Raw genomic sequence first — 8,153 nt, forward strand, 5'->3', positions numbered from 1 at the left:
AAAAACTTTTAAATATTAGTTTTCAAACAAAAATTAAAATAGTTTTCTTCAAAAGCTCTTCTACGAAAAGCAAAAGCAAAAGTTATACCAAACGTACCCTTAATCTTATGGATGGTTTTCATCCTTTTTTCATTTCAAAACTTGGAAGTTCAATATAAAGGAGTAATTATGCTCTTTTAAAGTCCAAAGACTCGGCAAAAAACATGTTTACTTAAAAAAAGAGTTGTTTGGTTGTGGTCACACAAGTGCTTATTGATTAAAATAAAACTATTGTATTATTCTTACTATTTTAACAAAATCTTAAATCTCTCTGTCTCTCTCTTTAATAGAAATTTTTATAATTTCTTTTTATATTAGGTTTTTTTCTATGCAATTCTTTGGTCGATGATAAATTATTTGTCGATTTTAAAGTTCTTTAATCCTATAGAATCTCAAAGATTTTATAGAAATAAATGCATGTCAAATTTCTGACGTAATGTGCCACGTAATTTTAGTAGATTTTCAGGATATGAATTAAATGTTGGATTTATTTTTTTGGGAACATATTGTTTCCTTTATTCTATCCATTTTTATGGGAAAAAATTTGTTTCCATTATTTCACATGTTTTTTTATACTATTTTCATCTTTAAAAATATTTAGGGTTTTGATAAGCTATCTATTTGTAGTTGGCCCTTCTTTACAAGTTGATTGATTATTGAAATATAGAATAATTGTATAGACACAATTATTATATTTATTCTCTCCAAATTAATCAATTGAATAAAATATTCTTTTATCCTACCAAGCTAATTCATTATTGAAATATAGAGTAATTGTGTATACACAAATATTGTATTTGTTTTTTTTCATATTAGTTAATTGAACAAAATATTTCATTCCTCCAAATTAATTCTTTGTCTTTTATCTTTTTGTTTGTCTGTGATAATATATTTCACATCAAGCCATATATATTATCCCGATCCATTTTATTTTCCAATAAGTGGTATCATAGTTATTGGTTGTAATTTACTCGAGATTTTTCATTATTGATTGCAACCATGAAATATGAAATTTGGCTCTTGAATTGCAATACAAGAATCTCGTTGTGGCAAGTAAATGTGTGAGTTGTGCTCGTTCAAATAGATTTGGATGACGCTTTGTTGGGATTTACAAAATGACCACAACTTGGATGACAGAGGAGAAATAACGGAAGGATCGAAAGGAACTTTCATAGATCCATCTTCATGTCTCTAACAATGTCCTTTAGGATGTTTTGAAGTACAAAACGATAGCTACATTGTGATTAAAGTTGGGGCATTGTGTATGACTAAAAGCCTGATAAATAAATTGCATCTAAAGTAGAAGTTGTATTCATATCAAATGGCAGGATGCGAATCTTTGGAAGATCATCTGGTTGTTTTCAAGGGAGATCGTCTTTGATTTGAAGACCTTAGAGGTAAAGTATGATAAAGAAGATTTTGCTTTAATTCTTTTGCGTTTGCTTCCTGCTTTGTCTAAAGAAACGATTTTGTATAGTCGTGATACTATCATCATTGAAGATGAATATGATGTCTTGTTTTCAAAAGAGAGAATAAAGCATGTGGTTGGATCTGAAGCAAGAGATGGAGAATATCTTGTTGTTCATGATGATCGGAGAATGAGTAAGTCAGGGTCAAGTTTCAATATTAAATGTTTGTTATTATTGCAAGAAAAAAGAACACATTAAGAAGGATTGCGAGAAATTACAGAACAAAGGTAATTTGACTTAATTTAAGTGATGGAGATGTTTTGACGATTTCTAACATGAAATCCAAACATGATGAGAAATGGATTTTGGATAAACTTGTGCGTTCCATGTGTCCAATCGGAATTTGTTTGAAACATATGAAATAGAGATGCAAGGCATCGTCATCTCGGATAACAACGGACCTTGTCAGGTAGCTGATATTAGTAGAGTGAGATTGATGTTGGTGGATGGAACATGTAGAATACTCAATCACGTTGGACATATTCCTAACTTAAAGAAGAATTTCATTTCGTTGAATACTCTTGATTCAAAAGAGTGCATGTTCTCGGAGGAAATGAAGTCTTGAGAGTTCGGAAGGGTGTTTGTGTTGTATTGAAGGGACGGAAGAGGCCCCAGTTATACATTTTGCAAGGTCGGGCAGAATTTATGAAGAAAAGTCAGCACATATTTAGTACCGTGGTGGAGATGCAGTTTGGTACTGTACACTTGGGATCTAGTATAGGGTCCATTTGAAGAGTACTACATAGTTGAGTTTGGAGGATATGTGCAATTTCGCTTTGCCACCATTACCTGCAGTTCATTGTACTTAACTGCTAAGGATAGACCCATACGTACGTGGACGCATATTCGATTGCACATGCTTTTAGCTTTTTTGATGGTGTTGAGACTAGCTAGCTAGGGGACTTCTATGAAAGCAAAGGAAGTTGATTTTGCTACAGAGTGTGCTTCGACACTGTTTGAAAATTTCTAATTCTTTGTGAATTTCGAGGAACCTAATGTTTGGGTTCATGTATTTGTTTTGGATACTATGGAAGAGATCGATTATTTTTGTGTTAGAGAAAATTTGGTTCTTATTGAAGAGTTTGGATATTAGTTGCAGACGAATTTATTTTTTCATGTAGAGATATTTTTGAGATTTATTCATTGCATCGAATTTTGTGTCAAGGTGGAGATTGTTGAATATTTGACCCAAATTATGTTGGATTTTTTAAAACAAATATTGTTTCATTTATTCCACACGATCTTAATATTATTTGTATCTTTAAAAATATTGTTAGCGTTCTAATATTTCCTCGATATATAGTTGGCTCTTCTTTATAAACAGATTGATTATTGAAATATAGAATAATTATATAAGCACAATTATTTTAGATGTTTTCTCCTTATTAGTCAATTGAAAACAAAAATACTCCGTCCTTTGCCAATTAATTATTTTGTTTTTATCTTGTTGTATAACTGCGATCATATACTTCATATCGCGTTATATATTACCTCGATCCATTTTATTTTCCAACAATAAATATTATTTATTGAAAATTTTGATGTGATATATATAAATAAACTAATGTTCAGTTAATAAATACATAGGTGATTTAAGTTAAAAATAATAATAAAATCTCCTAAATATTGACAATATGCAAAATCATGACCTCGTTGTCTAAGCTACCCATCGAGATATGGAGAAACATAATGTGGAGTAAGTTTAGACTACATAATAATAGATAAGATTTTAATTTTTCCAGTCAAGTTTATTGATAATATTTAGCCCTTGTTTGACAACAATTATTTGGAAAAAAAATAATGTTCTGAATAGTAATTTTTAGGAGAATGTATGATTAAAAAAAGAAATTTTTTTTGGATTTAACTGCAGAATATTTTATTATGTGAATGTGTGGTTGAAAATAAATATGTAGAAAAAATTTATCAAATGGTAATTGACGAAAAACGTCCTAACCTTTTGAAATTATTGTGAAAAAGTCTCTACCTTTCTTTTTCTTTTTTTGGCAATGTTGCCCTTATTTCAACATTTCGTTGCGCTGAAGGTCCTTTTCACTGTTTTGGAATGTAAAATGACAATTATACCCTCTTGTTAAAAAAAAAAGAGAAATATTCAAAACAATTTGCAACCCTATCCCTAAACTTTTAAAAAAGTGCAATTGAGTCCCCAATACTCCCTCAATCCATCACAACTAAGATTTTAGAACCACCATTTATGGACCAGCAAAACTTCACCCTCTTACCACCTTGAGCACGGGACCAAATACCATCTTGAAGCCCGCACTTCCCTCTTTGTAACTCACCCAAGATCCAACCATAACTCCAATCAATTTGGCCGAAGATTCAAGTCGAAATAAGTTACCCACGCAACAAATAGTGGCCGAAATCTTCACTTCTGGCTACATCCATGCCCTACACAAATGCCACTTTGGCCGGACTAACATACCACCTTAAAACTCTCACTTTCCTCTTCGCAATCCACCCAAGATCTTGCCATAACTCCAATCAATTTCCCTGGAAATTCAAGCAAAAATAGGTTACTCACACAACAATCAGTGGCTGGAATCTTCACTTCCGGTGACATCCATGCCCTACACAACCTCCAGATCGATTCTACACACTAAAACGTCCCTGTCCATAGTCGTCAAATATCGTTTAACGCACACAATCAAACCTAGCTGGCTGAGCTTCGAACACAGTCGCTGTGTAGCTTTTAGGCGATTTTTTTTTACGTCGGTGGTGGGACCTATGATTGCGAACCACCACTTGAGGTACCTACGCCTCTTGGCACATCCAATGAGCATATGGGTCTTCCCCATTGTCGCTTGGACATGGTTATTCATTCAGAAACCAAGAAATGAAACATAACCCACATGAAAGAGAATTTGTACCATTAGAATGAAATTAATGGAAGCCCATTGGGTGGTATGTGTAGAGGGGAGTGAGGGCTTTCCGGTGGTTTGGACGATGGTTGGCCGAAATTTTTTGGTTTAAAAGGTGGTAGTGGAGGGGGAAGGAAGAGAAGAGAAAGCGGTTTTTTTTTTTTGTTATTTTCAATATTTTAAGTTTTGGGAATTCATTTACACTTTTTTAAAAGTTTAGGGATAGGGTTGCAATTTATTCTAATTTTTTCTCTTTTTTTTGTTTTAAATAAGGGGGGTATAATTATCATTTTACGTTCCAAAACAATGAAAATGACCTTTAGCACAATGAAATGTTGAAATAAGAGCAAAAATGTCAAAAAATGAAAGGTATTGACGCTTTCGACAATAATCTCAAAAGGGAGGAATGTTTTGTGTCAATTATCCAATTATCAAATAATGATCGTCAAACAGAGGCTCAGTTCAGAAAGTTTCTCTAACAAACGTCTTCAAATTCCCATAAAGTTATCTTCTTATTATTGGAAGACGTGGAAGGAGTTGTAAGAATTTTATTTATTTATTTATTTATTTGAAGAAGAAGAAATGTAAAAGATAAAGACTTTGTTACTCAAATGTCATCGACCAACTTATATCCAATTATTTTTCTCCTTCTTTGGGACGATTTTTTTTAAGTATTTTGAAGTTTAATTATAAGATATTTGATACACAAGATTAGATATGCAATGTAACCCATAAAAATTGTCTCGCATCTTTCTTCCTTAAAGGTTGAACCCCAACCTTGAGGGCCTCAATGTCCCATCCTTGGAGCATTGTGAGGGAAGTAAATCGCGGAATGTACACCAACAGATCAGGGAACAAGAGTTTCTCCGTATATTGGTGCCCACAAAGAGTCTAATTTCATATCTTAGGAATCGAACCCTCACATTGCGGCTGCCAGCAAGGCTGAGACTACCTTACTCCTGTCATTTACAGCAATGGGTTATGCCCTGGGGGACATCTTTCTTTCTTAATTCTATTGAATTCTATGTAACAAAATACCTTAAATATAAGATGATGTTAAATCTCGAATGCTTCTATTACACTAGTGTGTTACTTTATAGGTCGAAAGAACATAATATTACACATATTCGAAATTCTATGCACTTACTAAATAAAAACTAACGCAGCGTTCCTATGGATTTTTTTTAATTTATTATTATTATTATTATTATTATTATTATTATTATTATTATTATTATTATTATTTTACTGTTAATTATTATGGTGGTTAGATTTCATCAGAGAATTTTGTGAATAGCAAGGGTTTTTTCCTTTTCAAAGATCAGTCCCCTAGCTCTGTGTTTTCACAACGAGAATTATTTGCAGATGAAGAGATGTCAAAAGAGCTTCTTACTTCCCAAAAAGATCTTCCTACATCTATTAGTGAAGCACTAATAATTTTGTCCAAAACCTAACAAAAATAATTGAAAACACAACTCACTAGCGACTGAATTCAATGACAATGAATATGATTAAAGAAAATTAGCACAGATGTTTCTTCATTGTTATTAAATTTATATTTTTATTGTGTAGTATGCCACAATTTGAAATAGATATTGTCCGAAATGAATGAATTTGTATTTTCTTTTTAATAAAAACTTTTAGTTACTATGGAGAAGATTTACAAAATGACAACACATTACGTCAAGAATTTGGTTAATTTTCAATAATATGCTCATGGACTTGGGTCTCTTACATTCAAGCCAATATCGTCTAAAATTGCACATTTGAGGTGATAGTTCCGACCTTTTGACGTGAAACTCAAAATATACGAAAATTCTTTTGAGATACTGTAATACTTAATATGAAATCCTTAGAAATAATTGAATAAAAGTAAGAAGGGAAAAATTGTTCAAATTTGAAATTTCCTTGTTGGATTAACATGAAGACTTTGACTTCAAATAACATGTCTTGTAATTATGTCTATTGAAATCGCTATATTTTTTAGTTTTACTGGGGTTATAACTTCAATCTATATGGTGTTAGCCGGTTAGATGATAGGTTAAATAAAAAATGGTATTAAATGACTTATTTAATTACCATTATCATTTAATGTTAAGTTAACACCACATAAACTGGAATTATAATCCAAATGATGCTAAATAGCATGATTCTAAAATCAATCATCACTCGATTGTAGCATTTAATTCATCTTGCAAATTCGAGGAGGTTAAATTTATATACTTTTTTTTACATGTAATATTCTATTAGGAGCCTGTTTATTGCCCATTTTTGTCCAAAACACATTTTGAAATAACATTTTGATGAAGAACGTATGGTTAAAAATAAGAAAAAGTTCTGAATTTGCCGTATATTATTTTATTGAACAATATGTTGTTTAAAATAAAAGAAAGAAAAATGTATTTTGAAGGTTATGTAGACCAAACAAAGGCTAAATTTGGCAACGTAAATTCCACATGACAAACGTTAGAACTCTGGACTTCTTTATTCTATTTAACAATAATCATGTAAAAAAATAAGAATTACAATTCTAAATTAATAATTTAAGAGATATGCATGCGGAAAGCATCTTGAACGCAAATATTAGCGCTAGATTTTCCTTTTCTTGCTCCTCACAAAAATATTAGCCATCAATGAGACAAGTTAATAAAAACATAAAGAGAGGACAGGGGACCTAACCTTATGTAACTATGGTGTAAAATGGCCCAAGTGATCACTCGATATATTGATTTTAACTGTAGTATTATTATGAGCTATACATCTAACCCGTTTTATAAAGCATAAAATTTGCAATCTAATGAAAAGCTCGTATTTTGAAATTATTCTAACATTTACAACTATTCAGTGTCACACAGCAGCCGGCCTCATGCAACATGCACAAATTAAGCCTATGTCTAAGCCCCATGCTTTCAATCATATATTATTTCAATAAATAACTTTGCACAACTCTTGTCAACCCAACCTTATAACTGCACATTTCATATTTTTTTAAGCTAAACCAAATAACAGCTAGAATCAAAATTAGTGTTTTAATGTCATAAAATCCCTTACGAAACCTACAGATGGTAGAGAGGAAATTTAAGTCTCGAAATCTCGACTAATTGATACTCCTAATTCATGTATTCTGTGTACGTCATTTCTTTTCAAATCGACTTATTGTTATTGATTCGACAATCCCTATATGACCCACTCCGAGGTGAGACTCCCTTAAAAGACGATTTTATATACATATGTGATAGGATCGTCTACTCAAATGACGACATTTCGAACCTCCAAAACACACAAGTCATGATACATGGGATGCTGACTAAATAGGAGAGAGAAAAAAATTGGGTAGATAAACTCGCTTGATTTTTGAGGTAACGTGATTTGACTGATTTGAGATATGCGGTAGCATAATTTAAACAACCGTAACACTTGTGCATGTATGTAGAATCATCCTACTAAAATTTTTCTTCAATAAATATTAACAAAAAAATGTATCCAGAGCAAACCTGCAAGTTGTTCATTGGGGAATTTGATAAAGAAGAAAAGATTAAAGCCACCCCACTCAAACTTGACCCCACCCCTACTCCCTTAAAATTAACTAAACTAAAGCAAAGCTCTACGAAAAAGTCTCTCTCTCTCTCTCTCTTCTTGATTCTTGTATGGAGAAATTCAGTAGATCTAAATCAAGCAGAGTGCAGGTAGAGAAGTACAACTCCATTAATGGAGAAGCTCCAACTAGCATGCAAGATCTGAGGAGTTACAGCACTTCTACTTCTTC

This window comes from Olea europaea, chromosome 10 (assembly GCF_002742605.1).
Source record: "Olea europaea var. sylvestris chromosome 10, O_europaea_v1, whole genome shotgun sequence".
Classification (NCBI taxonomy): Eukaryota; Viridiplantae; Streptophyta; class Magnoliopsida; order Lamiales; family Oleaceae; genus Olea; species Olea europaea.